Below are 16586 nucleotides of genomic sequence, written 5' to 3'. Positions count from 1 at the left end.
ATGATACTTTATTGTCACATGTACCTAGGTGCAGTGACATTCTTTGTTTTTGCATTCAATACACAAAGTGCGCAAAGAGTCGCCACGTATCTAGCACCGACAAAGTTACAAAAGTATTCATTAGAGTCCCGATGGACCACCTTTGTTCTTGGCAGTCACCCCCGCCCCCGCCGGGTCCTTCAGTTCTCGGCGCCGCCCACCTGTGAATAAATAAATTAAAGAGAGCAGCAGTTTCTGGCTTTATTTCAGACATCGCCGCGGCGTCCTCTGTGTTGTGCTTTTGCCTGTTCATTCTTTTTATTCTGGAGTTTGCCACTCTTAAAAAATGAACAAAGTGCATTCTGCAGCAAAGGAGGTTTGACACGTTGAACATGCTGAGGTTTAACTTTGGTTTAGTTTTAGAGAGGCAGCAGGGAAACAGGCCCTTCGGCCCACTATGTCTGCACCAACCGGCCCCGTACACTATCCCTGTCCAACACAGTTAGGGCAATTTACAATTCTTTCCCTATCCAACTGGGTTTCGGAAAAATTGTACATTGTCCCCGGTGTGTAGGATAGTGTTACAGTGCGGGATCGCTGGTCGATGTGGTCTCGGTGGGCTGAAGGGCCTGTTTCCGTGCTGTATCTCTAAACTAAACTAAACTAAACTAAACTAAACTAAACTAAACTAAACCAATTAACCTACAAATCTGTACGTCTTTGGAGTGTGGGAGGAAACCGGAGCACCCGGGGGAAACCCACACGGTCACAGGGAGAACGTGCACATTCCAACAGACAGCACCCCTAGTCAGGATCGAACCCGGGTCTCTGGCGCTGTAAGGCAACAACTCTACCCCTGCAAAGAATGCTCGTAACCCAGGTTGGATTAACATTTCATGGCACAACCATCCATCAGGTAAAGTCAGAGCCTCACATCACCAGTGGGAATCAGTGTGGCACAGCGGTAGAGTTGCTGCCTTACAGCGCCAGAGACTGACCGGGGTTCCATCCTGAGTATGGTTGCTGTCTGTACGGAGTTTGCACGTTCTTCCTGTGATCCCGTGGGTTTTCCCTGGATGCTCCGGTTTCCTTCCACATTCTAAAGACGTACAGGTTTGTGGGTTAATTGGCTGAGGTAAAGTTGTAAATTGACCCCAGTGTGTAGGATAGTGCGAGTGCATGGGGTGATCGCCAGGTGGCCCGGACTTGGAGGTCCAAAGGGCCTTTTCCAAACTTTTTCTCTGAACTAAGCATTTATGTAGATTTGCTACAAGGAAGGCAGTTTGTGTTGCCTCATCTATTCATTATCACAGAAAGAAAGTCAGCATTTATTTCCATATCTGCGTTTCCTCCTTTCCTGCCAGAACTCCCTAAAGGACTGGCATCTTGCTGAGTTGCATATCCATGTTGACTGGTAGTTCTCCTGTGCAGTAGTCAAGTGCCAAGACTAAATTGTATGTATCCAGAGACCTGTCTGTCTTGGGGATGCTTGCTATCAAGCCTAGGCCTGCCTTCTACACGTGTGTCCCCATCTGGTTCCACTACACGTGTGCCCCTGATTCTGGTTCCTTCTCTGCCTTTGTAAGCTCTAATATGCTTAGCCTGATCATAAGGGGGCGGCACATTGGCACAGCGGCAGAGTTGCAGCTTTACGGAACCAGAGAACTGGGTTCGATCCTGACTACGGGTGCTGTGTGTACGGAGTTCGTACATTCTCCCTGTAACCCCGTGGGTTTTCTCCAGGTGCTCGGGTTTCCTCACACATTCCAAAGATGTGCAGGTTTGTAGGTTCACTGTCTTCTGCAAATTGTCCCTCATGTGTAGGATAGAAATAGTGTACGGGTGATCGCTGGTTGGCGCAAGCATGGTGGGCCAAAGGGTCTGTCTCCATTAGGGTTGCCAACTTCCTCACTCCCAAATACGGGACAAGGTGACGTCATCGTCTCGCGCCCCACCAACGGCGGCCGCCCGGGCCAGGAGATGGGTTGCTAGGCAACCTTGGCCACGTTCGAATCAAGCCATCAGTGGACCATGCATAGGCTTAAGGATGCAAAATGAGCCGGCGAAAGCAAACGCCCAACGATTTTCTAAAACAAATCATAGGGAGGCCAGTGGTGGTTAAACTGAACTTGGGTGTGGATTACCGAGGTGTTTTAGCTTGTTTGGATCGATATATGAACCTCCGTTAGGCGGCCTAATGGAGGAGGGTTTTTTACGTACATCAAGTCCTTTATTCACAATGTTTTCAGCAGTATATTAACTTCTATCCAAACATGCATGTTCCTTTAATTGTCTACAACACTTCCAAAATAGGCCAGTACCAGTCAGAATAAGACATCACGTTTAACACATACATCACAGCCAAACTAAGATATGGATTAAATCATTCCTTATCGAGAAACCACCAGTTATATGGTGTAGAAAACAACATTTTCAAGAGAGTTAAAGAAAAATTTTGTACATTACAAAATTATGCCTTTCAAATCAAAATACAATCTTCAGTCTACAACATCATCTAAAGTCTTCTCTTCCATGTGCTGATGTACAACACGTTGTTGCCTCAAATAAATGCATCTCCATATTTGTTCTTAAGCTGACCGTTTACATGTTCTTCTGTCTGTTCCAGTGCTATGTTCATATATCCATCCAAACAAGCTAAAACACCTCGGTAATCCACACCCGAGTTCAGTTTAACCACCTCTGGCCTCCCTCTGATTTGTTTCAGAAAATCGCTGGGCGTTTGTGTTCGCCGGCTCATTTTGCATCCTTCAGCCTATGCACGGTCCACTGATGGCTTGGTTCGAACATGGTCAAAGTTGCGTAGCAACCTGCCTCCCGGCCCGGGTGGCCGCCATTAGCGGTGTGGGAGCACGTGGCCGCCATTAGCGGTGCGAGAGCACGTGGCCGCTGGCTGGGTGAGGTCACGTGGGGCGCGGGGCGGTGACGTCACCTTGTCCCGTATTTGGGAGTGAGGAGGTTGGCACCCCTAGGTGGGGGTGGGGTGCGGTAGGCATTTGAGAGACGTCAAAGACCTATAATAATTAAAACGTGGAAATTAAAAACACTCGCAAGGGACAGGAGAGAGAGGGAGGGGGGAAATTAACCCCGAGAATGAAAAGCCACAAGCCGTCCAACCTTGAACACTGCTGGCAGCACTCAAATACGGGACAAGGGCGGTCCCGTACGGGACAACCCAATTTAGCCCAAAATACGGGATGTCCCAGCTAATACGGGACAGTTGGCAAACCCTAGTCTCCATGCTGTATCTTTAAAGTCTAGCGTAAACTAAGCTTATACTTGAGTTGGAGAAGAAGGAACAAGCTTTACACTCCTGTAATTGACTCCACCATTCATTGTTGGCCTTCCAAATAAATTCCAGTGTTCCACCTGCTCTCAAATCTTTAAAATTCTAATCTTTGAATATACTCAATGAATGAGTACCTTCATTCCCTCCTTCCCTCGCTGTCTCCCTGGACCCCCACCTATTTTACTCCTCCACATCTCCCTCTCCCCCCTCCTCCCCCTTGCTTCATAGTCCTCAACTCTTCAAACCTGGCCCACACCTTCTGTTCTTCTCTGCAATGTGGAATCAGGCCCTTCAGCCCAACTTGCCCACGCCAACCAACATGCCCCATCTACACTAGTCCCACCTGCTTGCGTTTGCCCCCTAAAACCTAGCCTATCCATGTACTTGTTCAAATGTTTTTTTTAATGTTGTGATAGTCCCTGCCTCAACTACCTTCTGCGGCAGCTCGTTCTATATACCATATCCCATGTACCCACCACCGTTGGGTAAAAAGATTGCACCTCAGGTTCCTAGTAAATCTTTCCCCCCTCACCTTAAACCTATATCCTCTGCTTCTTGATTCCCATAATCTGGGTAAAAGACTCTATGCAGTTACCCTATCTATTCCTCTCATAAACTTGTACATCTCTATAAGATCACCCCACATCCTTCTGCGCTCCAAGGAATAAAGTCCTAGCCTGCTCAACCTCTCCCCAATAGCTCAAGTCCTCGAGTCCTGGCAACATCCTCACAAATCTTCTCTGCACTCTTTCCAGCTTGACAACATCTTTCCTATAACAGGGTGACTAAAACTGAGTACAATACTCCCTGCAACCACATGGGTTTTCTCCAGTTATATCCCACATCCCAATGACTGATGGGTTTGTCGGTTAAGCAGTGGTGTTAGGTCGAAGGGCCGAAGGGCCTCCTCCTGCACCTATTTTCTATTTGCCTCTGTAGATTGCTGCTGATGTCGAGGGAGTGGGTGAGAAAGTGGAAAAACATAGAACAAATTCTTGTCTTGACTTGGCTTGATATGACTCTGGGAAAGCAGTGAGTACTTCTGTAAGACCAATCCAATTCCAAGTCATTGGGTATCCTTAAAGTGGAAATTGATAGGTTCTTGATTAGTAAGGGTGCCTAAGGTTACTGGGAGACGGCAGGAGAATGGGGTTGATAAGGAACAATAGATCAGCCATGACTGAATGGCAAAACAGGCCTAATTCTGCTCCTACGACCTATGATCTTGTGGTTGTATCTTAGAAATTCGAGTGATCAATAGTCGGCGTGGACTTGGCGGGTCAAAGTGCTGTTTCCATGATGTATCTTTAAAACCAAAAAATAGGAAGTATGATCCATTGCGTCGTTTCTCAATCCACACATAGCAATCCTTCTCCCCAGTCTTGACCCAAAACGTCACCCATTCCTTCTCTCCAGAGATGATGCCTGCCCCGCTGAGTTACTCCAGCTTTTTGTGTCTATCTTCGGTTTAAACCAGCATCTGCAGTTCCTTCCTACACTTCTCCCAAGTACATTCCCCACATCCTGCAAACTTAAATATTTATTATTACCATTCTGAAACTTGATGATTTACCTCCTTCCCTGTATTAAGTGCCAGAACATGTAAACACGTTGCATTTTATCTTGCCTCAAGTTAAATCTCCTCTCTGTCATGGTGTCATCTAGTACAGAAAGAGGTCCTTCAACCCATCGTATCCATGAAGACCATCATGTACCTATCTCTGCTTATCCCATTTATCTCCACTGTATCTTCCAAGCCTTGGAACTTCAAGTGCTTATCAATATACTTCTTAAATGTGGAGAGAATGCTCATCTCTATCATCAACTCACAAGCTCTTCTCAGGCAGTTCCTTAAGATTGAGGTTAAGTTTATTGGAATACCGCTCTTTCCCACTGTTGTTGAAACTGTGAATTCACTACTGATTCTTTTGCAAACCATCTTAATTCTGTGTCCTCAGTTGGACTTGCACCTATTTCCTATTTCTCTCCTCTCGTTCCCCTCCCCCTCCTACATTCCTTCGTCTGGCTTCATAATTTTGCAGTTCTTCCACCCGTCTGTCTCACACCTCCCGTTTTTATTTCTGGTCTTTGTTCCAACCATCTGCCCATCGTAGAGTCATAGAGTGATACAGTGTGGAAATAGACCCTTCGGCCCTACTTGCCCACACCGCCCAACATGTCCCAGCCACACTAGTCCCACCTGCCAACGTTTGGTCCATTTCCTTCCAAACCTGTCCTATCCATGTACCTGTCTAACTGCTTCTGAAATGTTGGGATAGTCCCTGCCTCAACTACCCCCTTTGGCAGCTTGGACCATAATATCAAATAAAAACCCTCCCACATCCCAAAACCGTGAATTTGTAGGTTAAATGGCCTCTGTTGATTGCCCTTAGTGTGTAGGGAGTGGATGATGAAGTGGGATGACATTGAACTAGTATAAATGTGAGATTGATGTTCAGCATGGACTCAATAGACAATAGACAATAGATGCAGGAGTAGGCCATTCGGCCCTTCGAGCCAGCACCGCCATTCAATGTGATCATGGCTGATCATTCTCAATCAGTACCCCATTCCTGCCTTCTCCCCATACCCCCTGACTCCGCTATGCTTAAGAGCTCTATCTAGCTCTCTCTTGAATGCATTCAGAGAATTGGCCTCCACTGCCATCTGAGGCAGAGAATTCCACAGGTTCACAACTCTCTGACTGAAAAGGTTTTTCCTCATCTCCGTTCTCAATGGCGTCGGTGAGGATGTCTCCCTGCTGTATCTCTAAACTAAACACTAAGATCACAGATGTTCTTTTTTTTATTATTGTTTATTTTACATGTTATTTTTTGGCCGGGGAACTAAGATAATACTCATGCAAGGTTGCTTGCATGCAGTCATAAGTTCATAAGTCGAACGAGCAGAATTAGACCATTTGGCCCATCAGGTTGAATCTGCCATTCAATCATGGCTGATAATTCTTTCCCTCTCAATCCCAGTCTCCTGCCTTCCCCCCTAACCTTTAAGCCCGGTACTAATCAACAACCTATCAATCTCCGCATTAAAAATACCCAATGACTTGGCCTTCACAGCCGCTTTTGGCAATAAATTCCATAGATTCACCACCATTTGGCTTAGAAAATTCCTCCTCATCTCTTTTCTAAAGGTACTTCCTTTTATTCTGAGACTGTGCCCTCTGATCCATGATTCTCCCATAAGCAGAAACATTCTCTCCACATCCACTCTATCCAGGCCTTTCGCTATTCGGTAAGTTTCAATGAGATTTCCCCCTCAACCTTCTAAACATTAGTGAGTACAGGCCCAGAGCTGCCAAACGCTCTTCATACGATAATAAGTTCATAAGTTCACAAGTGATAGGAGCCGAATTAGACCATTCGGCCCATTAAGTCTGCTTCGCCATTCAATTATGGCTGATTTATCTCTCCCTCCCGATCACATTCAACTGCCTTCTCCCCATAACCCCTGACACCTGTACTAATCAGTCTGCTCCTATGACTTATGAACTTACACTGATCAGCCAAAACATTATGACCACTGACAGGCGAGGTGAATAACATTGATTATCTTGTTACAATGGCACCTGTCAAGGGGTGGGATATATTAGGCAGCAAGTGAACAGTCAGTTCTTGAAGGTGATGTGTTGGATGCAGGAGAAATGGGCAGGACCTGAGCGACTTTGACAAGGGCCAAATTGTTATGGCCAGACGACTGGGTCAGAGCATTTCTGAAATGGCAAGGCTCGTGGGGTGCTCCCGGTCAGCGGTGGTGAGTACCTACCGACAGTGGTCCGAGGAGGGACAAACCACAAACCGGCGACATGGTGTTGGGCACCCAAGGCTCATCGATGGGTGAGGGCAACAAAGGCTATCCCGTCTGGTCTGAACCGACAGAAGGTCGACTGTGGCACAAGTCACAGAAAACTTTAATGGCGGTCACGGGAGGAATGTGTCACAATACACAGTGCATTGCACCCTGCTGCGTATGGGGCTGCACACGGAGGACCAACAGCATATTAGGCAGGTGGTCATAATGTTTTGGCTCATCAGGTGATAACGTTTTGGCTGATCGGTGTATGACTACATGCAAGCAACCTTGCATGAGTAAGATATTACTTTCCCCAGACAAAAAATAATGGTTCACAGTCCATGGTTAGACAGCCTGCATTGGAGTTAATAGAGTCAGACAAGTGTGCGCCATTGTGGAGGATGAATATAGATAGTTCCTAATTCCCCGGCATTTGTTCTCTTTATTTTTCTTGCCAGTTCTGGAGAAATCCCTATGCACTGTGGAAACACACCTGGGGTGCAATGATGCCTCACCTGGTGCCGATCCTCCGTGGTATCTGGACCCCTGGTGCAAGATATTTCCACTGACATTATAAAATAAGGAAAGGCATAGCAGAATATAAGGGCATCTCTTTAGGACGGAGATGAGGAGTCATTTCTTTAGTCAGACGATGGTGAATCTGTGGAATTCATTGCCGCAGAAGGCTGTGGAGGTTGTCAATGGATATTTTTAAAGCAGAGGTTGATAGATTCTTCATTAGTAAGGGTGTCAGGGGTTATGGGGAGAAGGCAGGAGAATGGGGTTGAGAGGGAAAGATGGACCAGCCATGATTGAATGGTGGAGTAGACTTGATGGGTTGAATGGCCTAATTCTGCTCCTATAACTTGTGAACGTGGAAACATTAAGTTACTGGAGATGAACTGAGAAGTGGAATCATAAATCTCAATGACTATGTTTTCAACATCTGACTCACGAAGCAGAAGGGCTCACTGCTAGACTCCCACCGTCCCTCTAATTTAGACTTTAGACTTTACTTTAGACTTTTAGACTTTAGAGATACAGTGCGGAAACAGGCACTTCAACCCAACAAGTCATCGTCGACCAGTGATCACCCCATACACAAACGCAATTCTACACACTAGGCACAGTTTTTCCCAGACAGAGCATCCCAAAGACGTGCAGATTTGTCGGTTAATTCACTTCTGTAAATTGTCCCTAGTGTGCAGGATAGAACTAGTGTACAGGTGGTTGATGTGCTCAGTGGGCCGAACAGCCTGTTTCCGTACTGTGTCTCTGAACTAAAGTTAACTTTTATTTATGGAATTAGAACACTGAGGACTAAATTCTGAACCCTGTTCCTTCCCCATTTGCTCTACCATTCGTACTTGAGATTGACTTGATTGTATTATTTGATCTAATTGGATGGCATGCAGAACAAAGCTATTCACTGTACCCCAGCACACGTGACGAGAACAGACCTCCCAACCCTTCCCAATTTGGCGGAAAGTTTTCGCTTTCTTATTTCATTTCCTCCATTCCGATTTCGCCTCACATTTTTCCGCAAAACACATGCCTCGCCGCTCACCTCGCCGCTGTACTTGCCCCGCCTCGCTGCTGGTCTCGCCCCGCCGCTGTACTCGCCCCGCCTCGCCACTGGCCCGGCCTCGCCGCTGTACTCGCCCCGCCGCGCCACTGGCCCGGCCTCGCCGCTGTACTCGCCCCGCCGCTAGCCTGGCCTGGCCTTGCCGCTGGTCTCGCCTCGCCGCTGTACTCGCCCCACCGCTAGCCTGGCCTGGCCTCGCCGCTGGTCTTGCCTCACCGCTGTACTCGCCTCGCCTTGCCGCTAGCCTGGCCTCACCTCGCTGCTGTACTCGCCTTGCCACTAGCCTGGCCTCGCTGCTGGTCTCGCCCCGCCGCTGTACTCACCCGGCCTCGCCACTGGCCCGGCCTCGCCGCTGTACTCGCCCCGCCGCTAGCCTGGCCTCACCTCGCTGCTGTACTCGCCTCGCCACTAGCCTGGCCTCACCACTAGCCTGGCCTCGCCACTAGCCTGGCCTCGCCACTAGCCTGGCCTCGCCACTAGCCTGGCCTCGCCACTAGCCTGGCCTCGCCACTAGCCTGGCCTCGCCGCTGTACTCGCCTCGCCTTGCCGCTAGCCTGGCAACAGCATCATCTCGCTGCTGTACTCGCTGCGCCGCTGGCCCGGCCTCGCCGCTGGCCTCGCCGCTGGCCTCGCCTCGCCGCAGTACTCATCTCACCTCACCGCTGGTCTCGCCTTGCTGCTGTAATCGCCTCGCCTTGCCGCTGGTCTTGCCTCGGCGCAGGCCCAAATGAACCTTTGAAAGATCAATGGTTTTTCAGATCTTTGTGTGAAAGGGTGGCACAATGTCGAAGCAGTGTAGTTGCAGCCTGACACCGCCAGAGACCTGGGTTCAATGCTGACCAAGGGTACTGTACATTCGGACTACGGAGTTTGTACATTCTCCCGTGACCATGTGCCGTTTTTCCCAGGTGCTCCAGTTTCCTCCCACGCTCCAAAGATGTACAGGTTTGCAAGTTAATTGGCTTATTTTATGTAAAAAATATATAAATCGTCCATAGCGTGTAGGATAGTGCAAGTGTACGGGATGATTGCTGGTAAGCACGGACTCGGTGGGCCGAGCGGCCTGTTCCCGTGCTGTATCTCTAAAGTCTAAAGTAGGGTCTAAAGTACTGTCTCCACACTGTGCAATTATTCACAGGACCATCACTGAAAACTGCATCAGTATTCTGCCCAGAGCAGTGCAGCTGTGGCTAATCAGAACGTCAAATGGTTTATTAGCCCAATAATAACATTATAGATGAATATATTCTGCCTTTATTGCCAACGCAAGTCTTAACTATTAAACGTTCCAGTTGAAGACCAGTTTCCTACCCTGACCTTCAGTATTGTGCCTACAAATTAGACACGTTATGGGAAATCTGTAATGGTCAATTTAGAGACACACAATCACAGTTCTTTGTACTCTGTTCCTTCCCCTTTGCTCTCCCAATTGTACTTGAGCTTGAGCAGGAAGGAACTGCAGATGCTGGTTTACACCGACGATAGACACAAAATCCTCATTGAAGACTTTGATCGGACTTTACTGGAATTTTATCTTGCACTAAAAGTAATTCACGTTATCCCCTTAATCGTGTATCTACACTGTGGATGGCTCGATTGTAATCATGTGTTATCTTTCCACTGACTGGTTAGCACGCAACAAAATCTTTTCACTGTATCTCGGTACACGTGACAATAAACTAAACTCAAAATGCTGGAGTAACTCCTCAGGTCAGGCAGGATGTCTGGGGAAAAGAAATAGGTGATGTTTTGTGTCGAGACCGTCCTTCAGAGTTTGACTTGATTGTATTTATATATAATATTATCTGAACCGATTGGATAACATGCAAAACAAAGCTTTTCGCTGTACCTCAGTACACGTGACAATGATAAATCTAAACCATCATACTCACCCTTTAAGGTACTGTGTCTACGTAGGAAGGAACTACAGATAGTATAAGAAAATAACTGCAGATGCTGGTACAAATCAACGGTATTTATTCACAAAGTGCTGGAGTAACTCAGCAGGTCGGGCAGCGTCTCGGGAGAGAAGGAACTACAGATGCAGGTTTACACCAAAGATAGACCCAAAATGCTGGAATAACTCAAAGGGACAGGCAGCATCTCTGGAGAGAAGGAATGGTTGACGTTTTGGGTCGAGACTCTTTTTCAGTCACCTATTCCTTCTCTCCAGAGATGCTGCCTGTGTTACTCCAGCATTTTGGGTCTATCATCCACGCCATCTACCTTTGTTTACTTGCTATCTCAATGGGTTTGGTGTCAATCTGTTTTTCTGTAACAATGCTCTAATGGGCTGAAGTACTATGTAAATTCAAGTTCGTCATTGTTTTGTGCAACATGAATAAAAGTAATAGAAACAGGAAAAAGGACATTTGGCCCTTCTGCTGTCATTCACTATGATCATGACTGACCTTTTATCGCCAACCCACTTTCCTGTGTTAATCCCATATATTTGATACCCAGCAATGTGTAAAGATTTGTAGAAACAAGGAACTGAAGATGCCTCTGTCCACCTTTGAATCCGCCTCTCACTTATCAGAGATCGACACAAAGTGCTGGAGTAACTCAGCGGGTCAGGCAGCAGCACTTGAAAAAATAGGTGACATTTCAGATCGGAACCCTTCTTCAGACTGAAAGTAGGCGTGCGGGTGGGGCCTGGGTCTCTTCCACTGTCGGAGTGAGGCCTCACGCAAATTGGAGGAACAGCACCTCATATTTCACTTGGGCAGCTTGCAACCCAGTGGTATAAATATAGATTTCTTTAATTTGAAGTAACCCCTGCATTTTCCCTCTCTCTGCCCCTCCCCCACTCTAGTCATCCTGCCAGTTCAACTGTTCATGTCCATATATCCCTTCATTATCACCTCTGTCACAGCTAACAATGGACTGAAGAAGTCTGAAGAAGTCTGAAGAAGGGTCTCGACCCGAAACGTCACCCATTCCTTCTCTCCCGAGATGCTGCCTGACCTGCTGAGTTACTCCAGCATTTTGTGAATAAATCGATTTGTACCAGCATCTGCAGTTATTTTCTTATATAACAATGGACCATCATGGGCTCCACATTTCCTTGGTCACTGGTGTCAGTCTGATTTGTTCTGAACCTTTTCATACCTCTAGCTTCTAACCCCCCCCCCCCCCCCCCGACTCTCAGTCTGAAGATGGGTTTCGACCCAAAACATCACCTAATCTTTTTCTCCAGACCTGACCTGCTGAGTTACTCCAGCATTTTGGGTCTATCTTCAGACTGAGGCGCTGAGCTATAGGGAGAGGTTGGGCAGGCTGGGACTTTATTCATCGGTATCGGGTCTCTGACACTTAAGGGAAAACAATCCAAGTTTGTCCAACCTCTCTTTCTAACTAATACCTTCTAATCCTGGATTACTCTGTCGATTTACTCTGCTGATCTCTGTAAGAATTTTCTACATTTCAATTAGATCATCTCATTCTTCGAAGAAAGCAAATGTTCAGAAGGCTACGTTTGGAGTATTGCATGCATTTTTGATCACCACATTACGGGAAAAAAAGGATGTGGAGTTTTGTTTCGTTTAGTTCAGAGGTACAGCGTGGAAAAAGGCCCCTTCGGCCCACCGAGTCCACATTGACCAGCAATTGCTGAACACACACTAGGGATAATTTACAATTTTTATCAAAGCCAATTAATCTTCAAACCTGCACGTCTTTGGAATGTGGGAGAAGACTGGAGCATCCCGAGAAAATCCAAGCGGTCACAGGGAGAACGTACAAACTCCAAACAGACAGCACCGGTAGTCAGGATCGAACCCGGGATGTGGAAGATTTGGAATGGGCGCCCAAAATGTTCACCATAACAATGTAGGGATTAGGGAATATCAGCTCAAAGGAGAGGCAGAGTTGTTCTGTTTTCAATGGAGCACTGGAGGCCAAGAGGAGACACCAAAAGTCAAGACACAAGAGTGTTTTATTATCACATGTCTCACACAGCACAATGCAGCATATAAACATTATAGAGGTTCGGGACAGCACTGTGGCGCAGCGGCATTGCTGCCGCCTTACAGCACCAGAGATCCGGGAGCTATCCTGAGTACGGATGCTGTCTGTACGCTGTTTGTACGTTCTCCTTGTTTCCACGTGGGTATTCTGGGGTGCTCCGTTTTCCTCCCACACATCAAAGACGTGCACATTTGTAGGCTAAATGGTTTTGGTAAAATTGTAAATCGTTCCTAGTGTGCGTAGGATAGTATCAGTGCATAGGGTGATTGATGGTCGAAGTGGACTCGGCAGGCCGTGTTTCCATGCTGTATCTCTGAATAAAGTCTAAAGAAATATCAGGGAACCTCCTTGTCTGAGGACATTTGTTGCCGTCCCCGATTTGTCCTGCTTTTTTCTCGCATTTTTTCTCGCTTCCAGTTCCCTTCCCCTCATCTCCCCCCCATTCCCCCATTCCCCCATTCCCCCTCCCCCCCCTCCCCACCCCCCATCATTGCACCACCCCCATTACAATCAGTCAGAAGAAGGGTCCTGACCTGAAACATCACCTACACCATGTTCTCCAGAGATGCTGCCTGGCCCGCCGAGTTACTCCAGTATTTTGTGTCTATCTTTGAAGGAAAACATTATTGCATTTTCTTTAACACTGTAAATGACGGAAAACACAATGCCACTATCAATCAGGCTCGAGCTGCTGGACAAGTCAAATCAATGCAGGCACTCACAATGTTTTATTGCATTTGCATTGTTTATTCCACATAAATATCCCATGAGAATATCTGCTGGTTTTCTTTCAGAATGATAAAGGAACCCTTTAAAAATGCAGCAAACTGTGTTGAAGGGGCAGCACCTCTAGTTCTGCTTGGGTTGCTTACAACCCAACAGTATGAACGTTGCCGAAACAAGGAACTGCAGGTGCTGCTTTTTTAAAGAAGGAGCCAATGTACTGGAGTAACACAGTGGGTCAGGCTGTATCGCTAGAGGACGTGGATGGGTGACCTTTCAGGTCAGGATCCATCTTCGGACTAAAGTCTGAGACTTAAATGTCTGAGGGTCTGCACAGGAAGGAACTGCAGATGCTGGTTTACACCGAAGATAGACACAAAATGCTGGAGACAGGCAGGCAGCTGGACAGGCAGCATCTCTGGAGAAAAGGAATGGGTGACGTTTCGGGTCGAGACCCTTCTTCAGACTGAGGGTCTGTAGAAGGGTTCTCCAGGGATGTTCTCCGTGTTTTCCAGGGATGCTGCCCGACCTGTGGAGTTACTCCAGCACTTTGTGTCCTGGTGGGAACATTGAATTCTACAATTTTAGATAACAAAACTACAAAAACAATCCTCCCTGCCCCTCCCCCTTTTCTCCCTCTTGTGCCGCATTTGGATGTTCACCCATTTCTCTTTCACCTACTACCTTCCCCCCCACCCACCTGCCATAACCTTCCACCAATGTTCCTTCCACTGAACTCACATTTCTCGCCTCTTTTATCCTGATCTCCGAAAGACTTTTTGTCTGCTCCATCATTGGCCTTTGTTCAACCGTCTGCGTATCAACCCCCCCACCCCCCTTCATCTGTATCCACCTATCACATCTCAGGGTTTGTCCCCCACCCCCCTACCACCCCTTCCAGCTTTCTCCCCCCTACTTACAATCAGCCTGAAGAAGAGACCCGACCTGAAACACAACCTACCCATGTGTTCCAGAGATGCCGCCTGACCCACTGTGTTACTCCAGCACTTTGTGACTTATTTTGAGTTGATACTATTTTGAACTTCTGAACAGCCACTTGGAACACATAAATTAAAGCCTTTTCACCTTACAAGAAAATGATTGTCAATTGTGTATATTTTGTGTTTTACTCTTCTAGTCATAGTCATAGTGTGGAAAGAGACCCTTCAGCCCCACTTGCCTGTGTTTGGCCCATATATCCCTCTAAACCTGTCCTATCCATTTACCTGTCCAATCGCTTCTTAAACATTATGATAATCCCTGCCTCAATTACCCCCTCCGGCAGTTCGTTCCATACACCCACCACCCTTTGTGTGGAAAAGTAACCCCTTAGTTTCCTGTAGAATCTTTCCCCCTTCACCTTAAACCTATGTCCTCTGGGCCTCGATTCCCCCACTCTGGGCAAGAGACTTTGTGCATCTACCCAATTTATCCAAGGAATACAGACCCTAGCCTGCTCAACCTCTCCCTGCAGTTCAGACCCTCAAGTCCTGGCAACATTCTTGTAAAGTTTTCTCTACACCCTTTCCAACTTGACAACATCTCTTCTATAATTTCCCTATAACTCTTGAGTCAAATAAGTTAATTCCTTTATCACAGATTGATCATTAATGGTTAAAATTGTAATCTATGTACTGCACAATAAATGTCTCTTAGTATATTAATCCTGCTCACAGAAGCTATTTCCGGGACCACTTATCTTGTCACACCTTGACAATAACTTTAATTGTTGCAGAATAGTTTACGCTCTGAAGATAACATGATTGTTAATTTGACAGGAAACTTTGCAGATGTCACAAAGGGCTCACAGCACTGCGACACCCTGCATGCGGAGTCGGGGGAAACTGTTAATCTTGATAAAACTGTACAAAATGTGAAATTACTTAGACGTTCAGATGCTTTTTATTGTAATTCAACAAGGCAAACTGTCAATGATTTGGACAGATAGACACAAAGTGCTGGAGTGACTCAGTGGGTCAGGATGAGTATCTGGAGAAAATGAATGGATGGGTGACGTTTTGGGTTGGGGCCCTTCTTCAGACCTTCATCATGCTCTCTCCGAACTCTCAAGGTATGCCTGCTTTGAAGAGGTTCTCCTCCGCACTCCGAACATTTTCTCCAGAGATGCTGCCAGACCCGCTGATTTACTCCAGCACTTTGTGTCCATCATTGCTTATAGAGGTGTACAAAATAGACCGGATAAACGCAGAGTCTTGCATAGAATAGGGGAATTGAGAACCAGAGGAAACAGTTTTAAGGTGGGGGGGGGGGAAATTTAATAGGAAACTGAGGGGTAACTTTTTTACACTAAGGGTGGTGGATGTATGGAACGAGCATTTAGACCAGTTTAGAGGGATATAGGCCAAATACAAGCAGGTGAGTATTCGCTGGAATTTAGAAGACTGAGGGGGGATCTTATAGAAACATATAAAATTCTTAAGGGGTTGGAGAGGCTAGATGCGGGAAGATTGTTCCCGATGTTGGGGAAGTCCAGAACCAGGGGTCACAGCTTAAGGATAAGGGGGAAGTCTTTTAGGACCGAGATGAGAAAACATTTCTTCACACAGAGAGTGGTGAGTCTGTGGAATTCTCTGCCACAGAAGGTAGTTGAGGCCAGTTCATTGGCTATATTTAAGAGGGAGTTAGATGTGGCCCTTGTGGCTAAAGGGATCAGGGGGTATGGAGAGAAGGCAGGTACAGGCTACTGAGCTGGATGATCAGCCATGATCATATTGAATGGCGGTGCAGGCTCGAAGGGCCGAATGGCCTACTCCTGCACCTATTTTCTATGTTTCTATGTTTCTATGTGAGACTAGTTACATGGGACACGTTGGTCAGCGTGGGCAAGTCAGGCCGAAGGGCCTGTTTCCACGCTGTATGACTCTATGGCTCTAAAGGGATCAAGGTGGTGCAACTGGTAGAGTTGCTGCCTCGCGGGTTAATTGGCCTCTGTGGAAATTGCCCCCAGTGTAGAGGGAGTGGATGTGAATGTGGGATTCCACAGAGCTAGTGTGAACAGCTGATCGATGATCGGCGTGGACTCGCTGGGCCCTGTTTGCATACTGTATCTCTAAACTTAACTATATTTCCAGCTTTGCATTGGAGAAACTGCCTTTTGTACAAGAGCTTGCCTCCGGATATGAAATGATAAACGGATGGCCCAACACGTATCAGCTGCTGTTTAGATATGTTTGAAAACGGAGGAGGTAGCAA

At 46.9% G+C, this 16586-nt stretch overlaps 1 protein-coding gene and 1 pseudogene across 8 annotated transcripts in view; one reads left to right on the top strand and one right to left on the bottom strand.

Annotated features, from left to right (window-relative positions):
* LOC144600209 (protocadherin-1-like) overlaps positions 1-16586 on the top strand; it is a 520454-nt gene that overhangs the window by 152938 nt on the left and 350930 nt on the right. The gene's annotated exons all lie outside the window — the stretch shown is intronic.
* On the bottom strand, positions 2540-2737 carry LOC144599909 (U6 snRNA-associated Sm-like protein LSm6 pseudogene; annotated as a pseudogene).

The sequence above is a fragment of the Rhinoraja longicauda genome, chromosome 14 (assembly GCF_053455715.1).
Source record: "Rhinoraja longicauda isolate Sanriku21f chromosome 14, sRhiLon1.1, whole genome shotgun sequence".
Taxonomy (NCBI): domain Eukaryota; kingdom Metazoa; phylum Chordata; class Chondrichthyes; order Rajiformes; family Arhynchobatidae; genus Rhinoraja; species Rhinoraja longicauda.
The sequence above is the reverse complement of the archived record's forward strand: the minus strand, read 5'-3'. Positions and strand labels throughout refer to the sequence as shown.